This window comes from Scyliorhinus torazame, chromosome 5, assembly GCF_047496885.1.
Source record: "Scyliorhinus torazame isolate Kashiwa2021f chromosome 5, sScyTor2.1, whole genome shotgun sequence".
Lineage (NCBI taxonomy): Eukaryota > Metazoa > Chordata > Chondrichthyes > Carcharhiniformes > Scyliorhinidae > Scyliorhinus > Scyliorhinus torazame.
The window spans coordinates 47,457,010-47,477,962 of NC_092711.1; positions in this window are offsets into that span (position 1 = coordinate 47,457,010).

Below are 20,953 nucleotides of genomic sequence, written 5' to 3' on the forward strand. Positions count from 1 at the left end.
GTTCTGTAACCAGCTCCTTGTTATATCAGATTTGACAGGACCATCCACAGCCTGGTGTCAGGCTCCAGGCCGTGCTGAAGGAGGCGACACCGTTCTGTAACCAGCTCCTTGTTATATCAGATTTGACAGGACCATCCACAGCCTGGTGTCAGGCTCCAGGCCGTGCTGAAGGAGGCGTCACCGTTCTGTAACCTGCTCCTTGTTATATCAGATTTGACAGGACCATCCACAGCCTGGTGTCAGGCTCCAGGCCGTGCTGAAGGAGGCGACACCGTTCTGTAACCAGCTCCTTGTTATATCAGATTTGACAGGACCATCCACAGCCTGGTGTCAGGCTCCAGGCCGTGCTGAAGGAGGTGACACCGTTCTGTAACCAGCACCTTGTTATATCAGATTTGACAGGACCATCCACAGCCTGGTGTCAGGCTCCAGGCCGTGCTGAAGGAGGCGACACCGTTCTGTAACCAGCTCCTTGTTATATCAGATTTGACAGGACCATCCACAGCCTGGTGTCAGGCTCCAGGCCGTGCTGAAGGAGGCGACACCGTTCTGTAACCAGCTCCTTGTTATATCAGATTTGACAGGGCCATCCACAGCCTGGTGTCAGGCTCCAGGCCGTGCTGAAGGAGGCGACACCGTTCTGTAACCAGCTCCCTGTTATATCAGATTTGACAGGACCATCCACAGCCTGGTGTCAGGCTCCAGGCCGTGCAGAAGGAGGCGACACATTTCTGTAAACAGCTCCCTGTTATATCAGATTTGACAGGACCATCCACAGTCTGGTGTCAGGCTCCAGGCCGTGCTGAAGGAGGCGACACCGTTCTGTAACCAGCTCCTTGTTATATCAGATTTGACAGGACCATCCACAGCCTGGTGTCAGGCTCCAGGTCGTGCTGAAGGAGGCGACACCGTTCTGTAACCAGCTCCTTGTTGTATCAGATTTGACAGGACCATCCACAGCCGGGTGTCAGGCTCCAGGCCGTGCTGAAGGAGGCGACACCATTCTGTAACCAGCTCCTTTTTGTATCAGATTTGACAGGACCATCCATAGTCTGGTGTCAGGCTCCAGGCCGTGCTGAAGGAGGTGACACCGTTCTGTAACCAGCACCTTGTTATATCAGATTTGACAGGACCATCCACAGCCTGGTGTCAGGCTCCAGGCCGTGCTGAAGGAGGCGACACCGTTCTGTAACCAGCTCCTTGTTATATCAGATTTGACAGGACCATCCACAGCCTGGTGTCAGGCTCCAGGCCGTGCTGAAGGAGGTGACACCATTCTGTAACCAGCTCCTTGTTATATCAGATTTGACAGGACCATCCACAGCCTGGTGTCAGACTCCAGGCCGTGCTGAAGGAGGCGACACCGTTCTGTAACCAGCTACTTGTTATATCAGATTTGAGAGGCCCATCCACAGCCTGGTGTCAGGCTCCAGGCCGTGCTGAAGGAGGCGACACCGTTCTGTAACCTGCTCCTTGTTATATCAGATTTGACAGGACCATCCACAGCCTGGTGTCAGGCTCCAGGCCGTGCTGAAGGAGGCGACACCGTTCTGTAACCAGCTCCTTGTTATATCAGATTTGACAGGACCATCCACAGCCTGGTGTCAGGCTCCAGGCCGTGCTGAAGGAGGCGACACCGTTCTGTAACCAGCTCCTTGTTATATCAGATTTGACAGGACCATCCACAGCCTGGTGTCAGGCTCCAGGCCGTGCTGAAGGAGGCGACACCGTTCTGTAACCAGCTCCTTGTTGTATCAGATTTGACAGGACCATCCACAGCCTGGTGTCAGGCTCCAGGCCGTGCTGAAGGAGGCGACACCGTTCTGTAACCAGCTCTTTGTTGTATCAGATTTGACAGGACCATCCCCAGCCTGGTGTCAGGCTCCAGGCCGTGCTGAAGGAGGCGACACCGTTCTGTAACCAGCTCCTTATTATATCAGATTTGAGGGACCATCCACAGCCTGGTGTCAGGCTCCAGGCCGTGCTGAAGGAGGCGACACTATTCTGTAACCAGCTCCTTGTTGTATCAGATTTGACAGGACCATCCACAGTCTGGTGTCAGGCTCCAGGCCGTGCTGAAAAGGCGACACCGTTCTGTAACCAGCACCTTGTTATATCAGATTTGACAGGACAATCCACAGCCTGGTGTCAGGCTCCAGGCCGTGCTGAAGGAGGCGACACCGTTCTGTTACCAGCACCTTGTTATATCAGATTTGACAGGACCATCCACAGCCTGGTGTCAGGCTCCAGGCCGTGCTGAAGGAGGTGACACCGTTCTGTAACCAGCTCCTTGTTATATCAGATTTGACAGGACCATCCACATCCTGGTGTCAGGCTCCAGGCCGTGCTGAAGGAGGCGACACCTTTCTGTAACCAGCACCTTTTTATATCAGATTTGACAGGCCCATCCACAGCCTGCTGTCAGGCTCCAGGCCGTGCTGAAGGAGGCGACACCGTTCTGTAACCAGCTCCTTGTTATATCAGATTTGACAGGACCATCCACAGCCTGGTGTCAGGCTGCAGGCCGTGCTGAAGGAGGCAACACCGTTCTGTAACCAGCTCCTTGTTATATCAGATTTGACAGGACCATCCACAGCCTGGTGTCAGGCTCCAGACCGTGCTGAACGAGGCGATACCGTTCTTTAACCAGCCCCTTGTTATATCAGATTTGACAGGACCATCCACAGCCTGGTGTCAGGCTCCAGACCGTGCTGAAGGAGGTGACACTGTTCTGTAACCAGCTCCTTGTTGTATCAGATTTGACAGGACCACCCACATCCTGGTGTCAGGCTCCAGGCCGTGCTGAAGGAGGCGACACCGTTCTGTAACCAGCTCCTTGTTATATCAGATTTGACAGGACCATCCACAGCATGCTGTCAGGCTCCAGGCCATGCTGAAGGAGGCGACACCGTTCTGTAACCAGCACCTTGTTATATCAGATTTGACAGGACCATCCACAGCCTGGTGTCAGGCTCCAGGCCGTGCTGAAGGAGGCGACACCGTTCTGTAACCTGCTCCTTTTTATATCAGATTTGACAGGCCCATCCACAGCCTGGTGTCAGGCTCCAGGCCGTGCTGAAGGAGGCGACACCGTTCTGTAACCAGCTCCTTGTTATATCAGATTTGACAGGACCATACACAGCCTGGTGTCAGGCTCCAGGCCGTGCTGAAGGAGGTGACGCCGTTCTGTAACCAGCTCCTTGTTATATCAGATTTGACAGGACCATCCACAGCCTGGTGTCAGGCTCCAGGCCGTGCTAAAGGAGGCGACACCGTTCTGTAACCAGCTCATTGTTATATCAGATTTGACAGGACCATCCACAGCCTGGTGTCAGGCTCCAGGCCGTGCTGAAGGAGGCGACACCGTTCTGTAACCAGCTCATTGTTATATCAGATTTGACAGGACCATCCACAGCCTGGTGTCAGGCTCCAGGCCGTGCTGAAGGAGGCGACACCGTTCTGTAACCAGCCCCTTGTTATATCAGATTTGACAGGACCACCTACAGCCTGGTGTCAGGCTCCAGAACGTGCTGAAGGAGGCGACACCGTTCTGTAACCAGCACCTTGTTATATCAGATTTGACAGGACCATCCACAGCCTGGTGTCAGGCTCCAGGCCGTGCTGAAGGAGGCGACACCGTTCTGTAACCAGCTCCTTGTTATATCAGATTTGACAGGACCATCCACAGCCTGGTGTCAGGCTCCAGGCCGTGCTGAAGGAGGCGACACCGTTCTGTAATCAGCTCCTTGTTATATCAGATTTGACAGGACCATCCACAGCCTGGTGTCAGGCTCCAGGCCGTGCTGAAGGAGGTGACAGCATTCTGTAACCAGCTCCTTGTTATATCAGATTTGACAGGACCATCCACAGCCTGGTGTCAGGCTCCAGGCCGTGCTGAAGGAGGCGACACCGTTCTGTAACCAGCTCCTTGTTATATCAGATTTGACAGGACCATCCACAGCCTGGTGTCACGCTCCAGGCCGTGCTGAAGGAGGTGACACCGTTCTGTAACCAGCTCCTTGTTCTGTCAGATTCGACAGGACCATCCACAGCCTGGTGTCATGCTCCAGGCCGTGCTGAAGGAGGCGACACCGTTCTGTAACCAGCTCCTTGTTATATCAGATTTGACAGGACCATCCACAGACTGGTGTCAGGCTCCAGGCCGTGCTGAAGGAGGCGACACCATTCTGTAACCAGCACCTTGTTATGTCAGATTTGACAGGACCATCCACAGCCTGGTGTCAGGCTCCAGGCTGTGCTGAAGGAGGCGACACCGTTCTGTAACCAGCTCCTTGTTATATCAGATTTGACAGGACCATCCACAGCATGGTGTCAGGCTCCAGGCCGTGCTGAAGGAGGCGACACCGTTCTGTAACCAGCTCCTTGTTATATCAGATTTGCCTCACAATTTGCTTCTGGGTTAGGAGCATGTTGGTAAAGTCTACTTGAAATTCCCCAAGATGTTGGTACAGAGACCATTCTCCTCTATCTGTTCGGCTCTTCCCTCTCTGCAGCCTTTGCTCCATTTGTTGGTCATGTTCCGGACCCACATTCACAGTAACTACAGCCCCAGACCTCGTTCAGAGCTGGGTCACCAAATTATCTATTCTCCCTTAATGTCTGCAACAGCTCACAACACAACCTGCAGAACCCATCCTCAGCAACTCCACTCACCTCCCAGTATCACAACCTGCAGAAACCCATCCTCAGCAACTACACTCAGCTCCCAATATCACAACCTGCAGAAACCCATCCTCAGCATCTTCACTCACCTCCCAATAACACAACCTGCAGAAACCCATTCTCAGCATCTTCACTCACCTTCCAATAACACAAACTGCAGAAACTCATCCTCAGCATCTTCACTCACCTCCCAATAACACAACCTGCAGAAACCCATCCTCCACATCTCCACTCACCTCCCAATAACACAACCTGCAGAAACCCATCCTCAGCATCTTCACTTACCTCCCAATAACACAACCTGCAGAAACCCATCCTCAGCATCTCCACTCACCTCCCAATATCACAACCTGCAGAAACCCATCCTCAGCATCTCCACTCACCCCCCAATAACACAACCTGCAGAAACCCATCCTCAACATCTCCACACACCGTCCAATAACACAACCTGAAGAAACCCATCCTTAGCATCTCCACACACCGTCCAATAACACAACCTGCAGAAACCCATCCTCAGCATCTCCACTCACCTCCCAATAACAAAACCTGCATAAACCCATCCTCAGCATCTCCACTAACCTTCCAATACAGAACCTGCAGAAACCCATCCTCAGCATCTCCACTCACCTCTCAATCACACAACCTGCAGAAACCCATCCTCAGCATCTCCACTCACCTCCCAATAACACAAAATGCAGAAACTCATCCACAGCATCTCCACTCACCTCCCAATAACACAACCTGCAGAAACCCATCCTCAGCATCTCCTACTCACCTCCCAATAACACAACCTGCAGAAACCCATCCTCAGCATCTCCACTCACCTCCCAATAACAAAACCTGCAGAAACCCATCCTCAGCATCTCCACTAACCTTCCAATACACAACCTGCAGAAACCCATCCTCAGCATCTTCACTCACCTCCCAATAACACAAAATGCAGAAACTCATCCGCAGCATCTCCACTCACCTCCCAATAACACAACCTGCAGAAACCCATCCTCAGCATCTCCACTCACCTCCCAATAACACAACCTGCAGAAACCCATCCTCAGCATCTCCACTCACCTCCCAATAACGCAACCTGCAGAAAACCATCCTCAGCATCTCCTACTCACCTTCCAATAACACAACCTGCAGAAACCCATCCTCAGCATCTCCACTCACCTCCCAATAACACAACCTGCAGAAACCTATGCTCAGCATCTCCACTAACCTTCCAATACACAACCTGCAGAAAACCATCCTCAGCATCTCCACTCACCTCCCAATAACACAAATTGCAGAGACCCATCCTCAGCATCTCCACTCACCTCCCAATAACACAACCTGCAGAAACCCATCCTCAGCATCTCCACTCACCTCCCAATAACACAACCTGCAGAAACCCATCCTCAGCATCTCCACTCACCTTCCAATAACACAATCTGCAGAAACCCATCCTCAGCTTCTTCACTAACCTTGCAATAACACAATTTGCAGAAACCCATCCTCAGCATCTCCACTCACCACCCAATAACACAACCTGAAGAAACCCATCCTTAGCATCTCCACACACCGTCCAATAACACAACCTGCAGAAACCCATCCTCAGCATCTCCACTCACCCCCCAATAACACAACCTGAAGAAACCCATCCATAGCATCTCCACTCACCTCCCAATAACACAACCTGCAGAAACCCATCCTCAGCATCTCCACTCACCTCCCAATAACACAACCTGCAGAAATCCATCCTCAGCATCTTCACTAACCTCCCAATTCCACAACCTGCAGAAACCTATCCACAGAATCTCCACTCACCTCCCAATAACACAACCTGCAGAAACCCATCCTCAGTATCTTCACTCACCTCCCAATAACACAACCTGCAGAAACCCATCCTTAGCATCTCCACACACCGTCCAATAACACAACCTGCAGAAACCCCTCCTCAGCGTCTTCACTCACGTCCCAATAACACAACCTGCAGAAACCCATCCTCAGCATCTTCACTCACCTCCCAATAACACAACCTGCCGAAACCCATCCTCAGCATCTTCACTCACCTCCCAATAACACAACCTGCAGAAACCCATCCTCAGCGTCTTCACTCACCTCACAATATCACAATCTGCAGAAACCCATCCTCAGCATCTTCACTCACCTCCCAATAACACAACCTGCAGAAACCCATTCTCATCATCTTCACCCACCTTCCAATAACACAAACTGCAGAAACTCATCCTCAGCATCTTCACTCACCTCCCAATAACACAACCTGCAGAAACCCATCCTCAGCATCTTCCCTAACCTCCCAATAACACAACCTGCAGAAACCCATCCTCCACATCTCCACTCACCTCCCAATATCACAACCTGCAGAAACCCATCCTCAGCATCTCCACTCACCTCCCAATAACACAAAATGCAGAAACTCATCCGCAGCATCTCCACTCACCTCCCAATAACACAACCTGCAGAAACCCATCCTCAGCATCTCCACTCACCTCCCAATAACACAACCTGCAGAAACCCATCCTCAGCATCTCCACTCACCTCCCAATATCACAACCTGCAGAAACCCATCCTCCACATCACTCACCTCCCAATATCACAACCTGCAGAAACCCATCCTCAGCATCTCCACTCACCTCCCAATAACCCAACCTGCAGAAACCCATCCTCAGCATCTCCACTCACCTCCCAATAACACAACCTGCAGAAACCCATCCTCAGCATCTCCACTCACCTCCCAATAACGCAACCTGCAGAAACCCATCCTCAGCATCTCCTGCTCACCTTCCAATAACACAACCTGCAGAAACCCATCGTCAGCATCTCCATTCACCTCCCAATAACACAACCTGCAGAAACCTATCCTCAGCATCTCCACTAACCTCCCAATAACACAACCTGCAGAAACCTATGCTCAGCATCTCCACTAACCTTCCAATACACAACCTGCAGAAAACCATCCTCAGCATCTCCACTCACCTCCCAATAACACAAATTGCAGAGACACATCCTCAGCATCTCCACTCACCTCCCAATAACACAACCTGCAGAAACCCATCCTCAGCATCTCCACTCACCTCCCAATAACACAACCTGCAGAAACCCATCCTCAGCATCTCCACTCACCTTCCAATAACACAATCTGCAGAAACCCATCCTCAGCGTCTTCACTAACCTTGCAATAACACAATTTGCAGAAACCCATCCTCAGCATCTCCACTCACCTCCCAATAACACAACCTGAAGAAACCCATCCTCAGCATCTTCACTCACCTCCCAATAACACAACCTGCAGAAACCCATCCTCAGCATCTCCACTCACCCCCCAATAACACAACCTGAAGAAACCCATCCATAGCATCTCCACTCACCTCCCAATAACACAACCTGCAGAAACCCATCCTCAGCATCTCCACTCACCTCCCAATAACACAACCTGCAGAAATCCATCCTCAGCATCTTCACTAACCTCCCAATTCCACAACCTGCAGAAACCTATCCTTAGCATCTCCACACACCGTCCAATAACACAACCTGCAGAAACCCATCCTCAGCGTCTTCACTCACGTCCCAATAACACAACCTGCAGAAACCCATCCTCAGCATCTTCACTCACCTCCCAATAACACAACCTGCCGAAACCCATCCTCAGCATCTTCACTCACCTCCCAATAACACAACCTGCAGAAACCCATCCTCAGCGTCTTCACTCACCTCACAATATCACAACCTGCAGAAACCCATCCTCAGCATCTTCACTTACCTCCCAATAACACAACATGCAGAAACCCATCCTCAGCATCTCCACTCACCTCCCAATATCACAACCTGCAGAAACCCAACCTCCACATCACTCACCTCCCAATATCACAACCTGCAGAAACCCATCCTCAGCATCTCCACTCACCTCCCAATAACACAAAATGCAGAAACTCATCCGCCGCATCTCCACTCACCTCCCAATAACCCAACCTGCAGAAACCCATCCTCAGCATCTCCACTCACCTCCCAATAACACAACCTGCAGAAACCCATCCTCAGCATCTCCACTCACCTCCCAATAACGCAACCTGCAGAAACCCATCCTCAGCATCTCCTGCTCACCTTCCAATAACACAACCTGCAGAAACCCATCGTCAGCATTTCCATTCACCTCCCAATAATACAACCTGCAGAAACCTATCCTCAGCATCTCCACTAACCTTCCAATACACAACCTGCAGAAAACCATCCTCAGCATCTCCACTCACCTCCCAATAACACAAACTGCAGAGACCCATCCTCAGCATCTCCACTCACCTCCCAATAACACAACCTGCAGAAACCCATCCTCACCGTCTTCACTAACCTTGCAATAACACAATTTGCAGAAACCCATCCTCAGCATCTCCACTCACCTCCCAATAACACAACCTGAAGAAACCCATCCTGAGCATCTCCACTCACCTCCCAATAACACAACCTGCAGAAACCCATCCTCAGCATCTTCACTCACCTCCCAATAACACAATCAGCAGAAACCCATCCTCAGCATCTCCACTCACCCCCGAATAACACAACCTGAAGAAACCCATCCATAGCATCTCCACTCACCTCCCAATAACACAACCTGCAGAAACCCATCCTCAGCATCTTCACTCACCTCCCAATAACACAACCTGCAGAAACCCATCCTCAGCATCTTCACTAACCTCCCAATTCCACAACCTGCAGAAACCTATCCACAGAATCTCCACTCACCTCCCAATAACACAACCTGCAGAAACCCATCCTCAGCATCTTCACTCACCTCCCAATAACACAACCTGCAGAAACCCATCCTCAGCATCTCCACTCACCTCCCAATAACACAACCTGCAGAAACCCATCCTCAGCATCTTCACTCACCTCCCAATAACACAACCTGCCGAAACCCATCCTCAGCATCTCCACTCACCTCCCAATAACACAACCTGCAGAAACCCATCCTCAGCATCTCCACTCACCTCCCAATAACGCAACCTGCAGAAAACCATCCTCAGCATCTCCTACTCACCTTCCAATAACACAACCTGCAGAAACCCATCCTCAGCATCTCCACTCACCTCCCAATAACACAACCTGCAGAAACCTATGCTCAGCATCTCCACTAACCTTCCAATACACAACCTGCAGAAAACCATCCTCAGCATCTCCACTCACCTCCCAATAACACAAATTGCAGAGACCCATCCTCAGCATCTCCACTCACCTCCCAATAACACAACCTGCAGAAACCCATCCTCAGCATCTCCACTCACCTCCCAATAACACAACCTGCAGAAACCCATCCTCAGCATCTCCACTCACCTTCCAATAACACAATCTGCAGAAACCCATCCTCAGCGTCTTCACTAACCTTGCAATAACACAATTTGCAGAAACCCATCCTCAGCATCTCCACTCACCACCCAATAACACAACCTGAAGAAACCCATCCTTAGCATCTCCACACACCGTCCAATAACACAACCTGCAGAAACCCATCCTCAGCATCTCCACTCACCCCCCAATAACACAACCTGAAGAAACCCATCCATAGCATCTCCACTCACCTCCCAATAACACAACCTGCAGAAACCCATCCTCAGCATCTCCACTCACCTCCCAATAACACAACCTGCAGAAATCCATCCTCAGCATCTTCACTAACCTCCCAATTCCACAACCTGCAGAAACCTATCCACAGAATCTCCACTCACCTCCCAATAACACAACCTGCAGAAACCCATCCTCAGTATCTTCACTCACCTCCCAATAACACAACCTGCAGAAACCCATCCTTAGCATCTCCACACACCGTCCAATAACACAACCTGCAGAAACCCCTCCTCAGCGTCTTCACTCACGTCCCAATAACACAACCTGCAGAAACCCATCCTCAGCATCTTCACTCACCTCCCAATAACACAACCTGCCGAAACCCATCCTCAGCATCTTCACTCACCTCCCAATAACACAACCTGCAGAAACCCATCCTCAGCGTCTTCACTCACCTCACAATATCACAATCTGCAGAAACCCATCCTCAGCATCTTCACTCACCTCCCAATAACACAACCTGCAGAAACCCATTCTCATCATCTTCACCCACCTTCCAATAACACAAACTGCAGAAACTCATCCTCAGCATCTTCACTCACCTCCCAATAACACAACCTGCAGAAACCCATCCTCAGCATCTTCCCTAACCTCCCAATAACACAACCTGCAGAAACCCATCCTCCACATCTCCACTCACCTCCCAATATCACAACCTGCAGAAACCCATCCTCAGCATCTCCACTCACCTCCCAATAACACAAAATGCAGAAACTCATCCGCAGCATCTCCACTCACCTCCCAATAACACAACCTGCAGAAACCCATCCTCAGCATCTCCACTCACCTCCCAATAACACAACCTGCAGAAACCCATCCTCAGCATCTCCACTCACCTCCCAATATCACAACCTGCAGAAACCCATCCTCCACATCACTCACCTCCCAATATCACAACCTGCAGAAACCCATCCTCAGCATCTCCACTCACCTCCCAATAACCCAACCTGCAGAAACCCATCCTCAGCATCTCCACTCACCTCCCAATAACACAACCTGCAGAAACCCATCCTCAGCATCTCCACTCACCTCCCAATAACGCAACCTGCAGAAACCCATCCTCAGCATCTCCTGCTCACCTTCCAATAACACAACCTGCAGAAACCCATCGTCAGCATCTCCATTCACCTCCCAATAACACAACCTGCAGAAACCTATCCTCAGCATCTCCACTAACCTCCCAATAACACAACCTGCAGAAACCTATGCTCAGCATCTCCACTAACCTTCCAATACACAACCTGCAGAAAACCATCCTCAGCATCTCCACTCACCTCCCAATAACACAAATTGCAGAGACACATCCTCAGCATCTCCACTCACCTCCCAATAACACAACCTGCAGAAACCCATCCTCAGCATCTCCACTCACCTCCCAATAACACAACCTGCAGAAACCCATCCTCAGCATCTCCACTCACCTTCCAATAACACAATCTGCAGAAACCCATCCTCAGCGTCTTCACTAACCTTGCAATAACACAATTTGCAGAAACCCATCCTCAGCATCTCCACTCACCTCCCAATAACACAACCTGAAGAAACCCATCCTCAGCATCTTCACTCACCTCCCAATAACACAACCTGCAGAAAACCATCCTCAGCATCTCCACTCACCCCCCAATAACACAACCTGAAGAAACCCATCCATAGCATCTCCACTCACCTCCCAATAACACAACCTGCAGAAACCCATCCTCAGCATCTCCACTCACCTCCCAATAACACAACCTGCAGAAATCCATCCTCAGCATCTTCACTAACCTCCCAATTCCACAACCTGCAGAAACCTATCCTTAGCATCTCCACACACCGTCCAATAACACAACCTGCAGAAACCCATCCTCAGCGTCTTCACTCACGTCCCAATAACACAACCTGCAGAAACCCATCCTCAGCATCTTCACTCACCTCCCAATAACACAACCTGCCGAAACCCATCCTCAGCATCTTCACTCACCTCCCAATAACACAACCTGCAGAAACCCATCCTCAGCGTCTTCACTCACCTCACAATATCACAACCTGCAGAAACCCATCCTCAGCATCTTCACTCACCTCCCAATAACACAACATGCAGAAACCCATCCTCAGCATCTCCACTCACCTCCCAATATCACAACCTGCAGAAACCCAACCTCCACATCACTCACCTCCCAATATCACAACCTGCAGAAACCCATCCTCAGCATCTCCACTCACCTCCCAATAACACAAAATGCAGAAACTCATCCGCCGCATCTCCACTCACCTCCCAATAACCCAACCTGCAGAAACCCATCCTCAGCATCTCCACTCACCTCCCAATAACACAACCTGCAGAAACCCATCCTCAGCATCTCCACTCACCTCCCAATAACGCAACCTGCAGAAACCCATCCTCAGCATCTCCTGCTCACCTTCCAATAACACAACCTGCAGAAACCCATCGTCAGCATCTCCATTCACCTCCCAATAACACAACCTGCAGAAACCTATCCTCAGCATCTCCACTAACCTTCCAATACACAACCTGCAGAAAACCATCCTCAGCATCTCCACTCACCTCCCAATAACACAAACTGCAGAGACCCATCCTCAGCATCTCCACTCACCTCCCAATAACACAACCTGCAGAAACCCATCCTCAGCATCTCCACTCACCTCCCAATAACACAACCTGCAGAAACCCATCCTCAGCATCTCCACTCACCTTCCAATAACACAACCTGCAGAAACCCATCCTCACCGTCTTCACTAACCTTGCAATAACACAATTTGCAGAAACCCATCCTCAGCATCTCCACTCACCTCCCAATAACACAACATGAAGAAACCCATCCTGAGCATCTCCACTCACCTCCCAATAACACAACCTGCAGAAACCCATCCTCAGCATCTTCACTCACCTCCCAATAACACAATCAGCAGAAACCCATCCTCAGCATCTCTACTCACCCCCGAATAACACAACCTGAAGAAACCCATCCATAGCATCTCCACTCACCTCCCAATAACACAACCTGCAGAAACCCATCCTCAGCATCTTCACTCACCTCCCAATAACACAACCTGCAGAAACCCATCCTCAGCATCTTCACTAACCTCCCAATTCCACAACCTGCAGAAACCTATCCACAGAATCTCCACTCACCTCCCAATAACACAACCTGCAGAAACCCATCCTCAGCATCTTCACTCACCTCCCAATAACACAACCTGCAGAAACCCATCCTCAGCATCTTCACTAACCTCCCAATTCCACAACCTGCAGAAACCTATCCACAGAATCTTCACTCACCTCCCAATAACACAACCTGCAGAAACCCATCCTCAGCATCTTCACTCAACTCCCAATAACACAACCTGCAGAAACCCATCCTTAGCATCTCCACACACCGTCCAATAACACAACCTGCAGAAACCCATCCTCAGCGTCTTCACTCACCTCCCAATAACACAACCTGAAGAAACCCATCTATAGCATCTCCACTCACCTCCCAATAACACAACCTGCAGAAACCCATCCTCAGCATCTTCACTCACCTCCCAATAACACAACCTGCCGAAACCCATCCTCAGCATCTTCACTCACCTCCCAATAACACAACCTGTAGAAACCCATCCTCAGCGTCTTTACTCACCTCCCAATATCACAACCTGCAGAAACCCATCCTCAGCATCTTCACTCACCTCCCAATAACACAACCTGCAGAAAACCATTCTCAGCATCTTCACTCACCTTCCAATAACACAAACTGCAGAAACTCATCCTCAGCATCTTCACTCACCTCCCAATAACACAACCTGCAGAAACCCATCCTCAGCATCTTCACTCACCTCCCAATAACACAAACTGCAGGAACCCATCCTCCGCATCTCCACTCACCCCCGAATAACACAACCTGAAGAAACCCATCCATAGCATCTCCACTCACCTCCCAATAACACAACCTGCAGAAACCCATCCTCAGCATCTCCACTCACCTCCCAATAACACAACCTGCAGAAACCCATCCTCAGCATCTCCACTCACCTTCCAATAACACAAACTGCAGAAACCCATCCTCAGCGTCTTCACTAACCTTGCAATAACACAATTTGCAGAAACCCATCCTCAGCATCTCCACTCACCTCCCAATAACACAACCTGAAGAAACCCATCCTGAGCATCTCCACACACCGTCCAATAACACAACCTGCAGAAACCCATCCTCAGCATCTCCACTCACCTCCCAATAACACAACCTGCAGAAACCCATCCTCAGCGTCTTCACTCACCTCCCAATAACACAACCAGCAGAAACCCATCCTCAGCATCTCCACTCACCCCCCAATAACACAACCTGAAGAAACCCATCCTCAGCATCTCCACTCACCTCCCAATAACACAACCTGCAGAAACCCATCCTCAGCATCTCCACTCACCTCCCAATAACACAACCTGCAGAAACCCATCCTCAGCATCTTCACTAACCTCCCAATTCCACAACCTGCAGAAACCTATCCACAGAATCTCCACTCACCTCCCAATAACACAACCTGCAGAAACCCATCCTCAGCATCTCCACTCACCCCCCAATAACACAACCTGCAGAAACCCATCCTCAGCGTCTTCACTCACCTCCCAATATCACAACCTGCAGAAACCCATCCTCAGCATCTTCACTCACCTCCCAATAACACAACCTGCAGAAACCCATCCTCAGCATCTCCACTCACCTTCCAATAACACAACCTGCAGAAACACATCCTCAGCATCTCCACTCACCTTCCAATAACACAACCTGCAGAAACCTATCCTCAGCATCTCCTCTAACCTTCCAATACACAACCTGCAGAAAACCATCCTCAGCATCTCCACTCACCTCCCAATAACACAAACTGCAGAGACCCATCCTCAGCATCTCCACTCACCTCCCAATAACACAAACTGCAGAAACCCATCCTCAGCATCTCCACTCACCTCCCAATAACACAACCTGCAGAAACCCATCCTCAGCATCTCCACTCACCTTCCAATAACACAACCTGCAGAAACCCATCCTCACCGTCTTCACTAACCTTGCAATAACACAATTTGCAGAAACCCATCCTCAGCATCTCCACTCACCTCCCAATAACACAACCTGAAGAAACCCATCCTGAGCATCTCCACTCACCTCCCAATAACACAACCTGCAGAAACCCATCCTCAGCATCTTCACTCACCTCCCAATAACACAATCAGCAGAAACCCATCCTCAGCATCTCCACTCACCCCCGAATAACACAACCTGAAGAAACCCATCCATAGCATCTCCACTCACCTCCCAATAACACAACCTGCAGAAACCCATCCTCAGCATCTTCACTCACCTCCCAATAACACAACCTGCAGAAACCCATCCTCAGCATCTTCACTAACCTTCCAATAACACAAACTGCAGAAACCCATCCTCAGCGTCTTCACTAACCTTGCAATAACACAATTTGCAGAAACCCATCCTCAGCATCTCCACTCACCTCCCAATAACACAACCTGAAGAAACCCATCCTGAGCATCTCCACACACCGTCCAATAACACAACCTGCAGAAACCCATCCTCAGCATCTCCACTCACCTCCCAATAACACAACCTGCAGAAACCCATCCTCAGCGTCTTCACTCACCTCCCAATAACACAACCAGCAGAAACCCATCCTCAGCATCTCCACTCACCCCCCAATAACACAACCTGAAGAAACCCATCCTCAGCATCTCCACTCACCTCCCAATAACACAACCTGCAGAAACCCATCCTCAGCATCTCCACTCACCTCCCAATAACACAACCTGCAGAAACCCATCCTCAGCATCTTCACTAACCTCCCAATTCCACAACCTGCAGAAACCTATCCACAGAATCTCCACTCACCTCCCAATAACACAACCTGCAGAAACCCATCCTCAGCATCTCCACTCACCCCCCAATAACACAACCTGCAGAAACCCATCCTCAGCGTCTTCACTCACCTCCCAATATCACAACCTGCAGAAACCCATCCTCAGCATCTTCACTCACCTCCCAATAACACAACCTGCAGAAACCCATCCTCAGCATCTCCACTCACCTTCCAATAACACAACCTGCAGAAACACATCCTCAGCATCTCCACTCACCTTCCAATAACACAACCTGCAGAAACTCATCCGCAGCATCTCCACTCACCTCCCAATAACACAACCTGCAGAAACCCATCCTCAGCATCTCCACTCACCTCCCAATAACACAACCTGCAGAAACCCATCCTCAGCATCTCCACTCACCTCCCAATATCACAACCTGCCGAAACCCATCCTCCACATCACTCACCTCCCAATATCACAACCTGCAGAAACCCATCCTCAGCATCTCCACTCACCTCCCAATAACCCAACCTGCAGAAACCCATCCTCAGCATCTCCACTCACCTCCCAATAACACAACCTGCAGAAACCCATCCTCAGCATCTCCACTCACCTCCCAATAACGCAACCTGCAGAAACCCATCCTCAGCATCTCCTGCTCACCTTCCAATAACACAACCTGCAGAAACCCATCGTCAGCATCTCCATTCACCTCCCAATAACACAACCTGCAGAAACCTATCCTCAGCATCTCCACTAACCTCCCAATAACACAACCTGCAGAAACCTATGCTCAGCATCTCCACTAACCTTCCAATACACAACCTGCAGAAAACCATCCTCAGCATCTCCACTCACCTCCCAATAACACAAATTGCAGAGACACATCCTCAGCATCTCCACTCACCTCCCAATAACACAACCTGCAGAAACCCATCCTCAGCATCTCCACTCACCTCCCAATAACACAACCTGCAGAAACCCATCCTCAGCATCTCCACTCACCTTCCAATAACACAATCTGCAGAAACCCATCCTCAGCGTCTTCACTAACCTTGCAATAACACAATTTGCAGAAACCCATCCTCAGCATCTCCACTCACCTCCCAATAACACAACCTGAAGAAACCCATCCTCAGCATCTTCACTCACCTCCCAATAACACAACATGCAGAAACCCATTCTCAGCATCTTCACTCACCTTCCAATAACACAAACTGCAGAAACCCATCCTCAGCATCTCCACTCACCTCCCAATAACAAAACCTGCAGAAACCCATCCTCAGCATCTCCACTAACCTTCCAATACACAACCTGCAGAAACCCATCCTCAGCATCTTCACTCACCTCCCAATAACACAAAATGCAGAAACTCATCCGCAGCATCTCCACTCACCTCCCAATAACACAACCTGCAGAAACCCATCCTCAGCATCTCCACTCACCTCCCAATAACACAACCTGCAGAAACCCATCCTCAGCATCTCCACTCACCTCCCAATAACGCAACCTGCAGAAAACCATCCTCAGCATCTCCTACTCACCTTCCAATAACACAACCTGCAGAAACCCATCCTCAGCATCTCCACTCACCTCCCAATAACACAACCTGCAGAAACCTATGCTCAGCATCTCCACTAACCTTCCAATACACAACCTGCAGAAAACCATCCTCAGCATCTCCACTCACCTCCCAATAACACAAATTGCAGAGACCCATCCTCAGCATCTCCACTCACCTCCCAATAACACAACCTGCAGAAACCCATCCTCAGCATCTCCACTCACCTCCCAATAACACAACCTGCAGAAACCCATCCTCAGCATCTCCACTCACCTTCCAATAACACAATCTGCAGAAACCCATCCTCAGCGTCTTCACTAACCTTGCAATAACACAATTTGCAGAAACCCATCCTCAGCATCTCCACTCACCACCCAATAACACAACCTGAAGAAACCCATCCTTAGCATCTCCACACACCGTCCAATAACACAACCTGCAGAAACCCATCCTCAGCATCTCCACTCACCCCCCAATAACACAACCTGAAGAAACCCATCCATAGCATCTCCACTCACCTCCCAATAACACAACCTGCAGAAACCCATCCTCAGCATCTCCACTCACCTCCCAATAACACAACCTGCAGAAATCCATCCTCAGCATCTTCACTAACCTCCCAATTCCACAACCTGCAGAAACCTATCCACAGAATCTCCACTCACCTCCCAATAACACAACCTGCAGAAACCCATCCTCAGTAACTTCACTCACCTCCCAATAACACAACCTGCAGAAACCCATCCTTAGCATCTCCACACACCGTCCAATAACACAACCTGCAGAAACCCTTCCTCAGCGTCTTCACTCACGTCCCAATAACACAACCTGCAGAAACCCATCCTCAGCATCTTCACTCACCTCCCAATAACACAACCTGCCGAAACCCATCCTCAGCATCTTCACTCACCTCCCAATAACACAACCTGCAGAAACCCATCCTCAGCGTCTTCACTCACCTCACAATATCACAATCTGCAGAAACCCATCCTCAGCATCTTCACTCACCTCCCAATAACACAACCTGCAGAAACCCATTCTCATCATCTTCACCCACCTTCCAATAACACAAACTGCAGAAACTCATCCTCAGCATCTTCACTCACCTCCCAATAACACAACCTGCAGAAACCCATCCTCAGCATCTTCCCTAACCTCCCAATAACACAACCTGCAGAAACCCATCCTCCACATCTCCACTCACCTCCCAATAACACAACCTGCAGAAATCCATCCTCAGCATCTTCACTAACCTCCCAATTCCACAACCTGCAGAAACCTATCCACAGAATCTCCACTCACCTCCCAATAACACAACCTGCAGAAACCCATCCTCAGTAACTTCACTCACCTCCCAATAACACAACCTGCAGAAACCCATCCTTAGCATCTCCACACACCGTCCAATAACACAACCTGCAGAAACCCTTCCTCAGCGTCTTCACTCACGTCCCAATAACACAACCTGCAGAAACCCATCCTCAGCATCTTCACTCACCTCCCAATAACACAACCTGCCGAAACCCATCCTCAGCATCTTCACTCACCTCCCAATAACACAACCTGCAGAAACCCATCCTCAGCGTCTTCACTCACCTCACAATATCACAATCTGCAGAAACCCATCCTCAGCATCTTCACTCACCTCCCAATAACACAACCTGCAGAAACCCATTCTCATCATCTTCACCCACCTTCCAATAACACAAACTGCAGAAACTCATCCTCAGCATCTTCACTCACCTCCCAATAACACAACCTGCAGAAACCCATCCTCAGCATCTTCCCTAACCTCCCAATAACACAACCTGCAGAAACCCATCCTCCACATCTCCACTCACCTCCCAATATCACAACCTGCAGAAACCCATCCTCAGCATCTCCACTCACCTCCCAATAACACAAAATGCAGAAACTCATCCGCAGCATCTCCACTCACCTCCCAATAACACAACCTGCAGAAACCCATCCTCAGCATCTCCACTCACCTCCCAATAACACAACCTGCAGAAACCCATCCTCAGCATCTCCACTCACCTCCCAATATCACAACCTGCAGAAACCCATCCTCCACATCACTCACCTCCCAATATCACAACCTGCAGAAACCCATCCTCAGCATCTCCACTCACCTCCCAATAACCCAACCTGCAGAAACCCATCCTCAGCATCTCCACTCACCTCCCAATAACACAACCTGCAGAAACCCATCCTCAGCATCTCCACTCACCTCCCAATAACGCAACCTGCAGAAACCCATCCTCAGCATCTCCTGCTCACCTTCCAATAACACAACCTGCAGAAACCCATCGTCAGCATCTCCATTCACCTCCCAATAACACAACCTGCAGAAACCTATCCTCAGCATCTCCACTAACCTCCCAATAACACAACCTGCAGAAACCTATGCTCCGCATCTCCACTAACCTTCCAATACACAACCTGCAGAAAACCATCCTCAGCATCTCCACTCACCTCCCAATAACACAAATTGCAGAGACACATCCTCAGCATCTCCACTCACCTCCCAATAACACAACCTGCAGAAACCCATCCTCAGCATCTCCACTCACCTCCCAATAACACAACCTGCAGAAACCCATCCTCAGCATCTCCACTCACCTTCCAATAACACAATCTGCAGAAACCCATCCTCAGCGTCTTCACTAACCTTGCAATAACACAATTTGCAGAAACCCATCCTCAGCATCTCCACTCACCTCCCAATAACACAAATTGCAGAGACACATCCTCAGCATCTCCACTCACCTCCCAATAACACAACCTGCAGAAACCCATCCTCAGCATCTCCACTCACCTCCCAATAACACAACCTGCAGAAACCCATCCTCAGCATCTCCACTCACCTTCCAATAACACAATCTGCAGAAACCCATCCTCAGCGTCTTCACTAACCTTGCAATAACACAATTTGCAGAAACCCATCCTCAGCATCTCCACTCACCTCCCAATAACACAACCTGAAGAAACCCATCCTCAGCATCTTCACTCACCTCCCAATAACACAACCTGCAGAAACCCATCCTCAGCATCTCCACTCACCCCCCAATAACACAACCTGAAGAAACCCATCCATAGCATCTCCACTCACCTCCCAATAACACAACCTGCAGAAACCCATCCTCAGCATCTCCACTCACCTCCCAATAACACAACCTGCAGAAATCCATCCTCAGCATCTTCACTAACCTCCCAATTCCACAACCTGCAGAAACCTATCC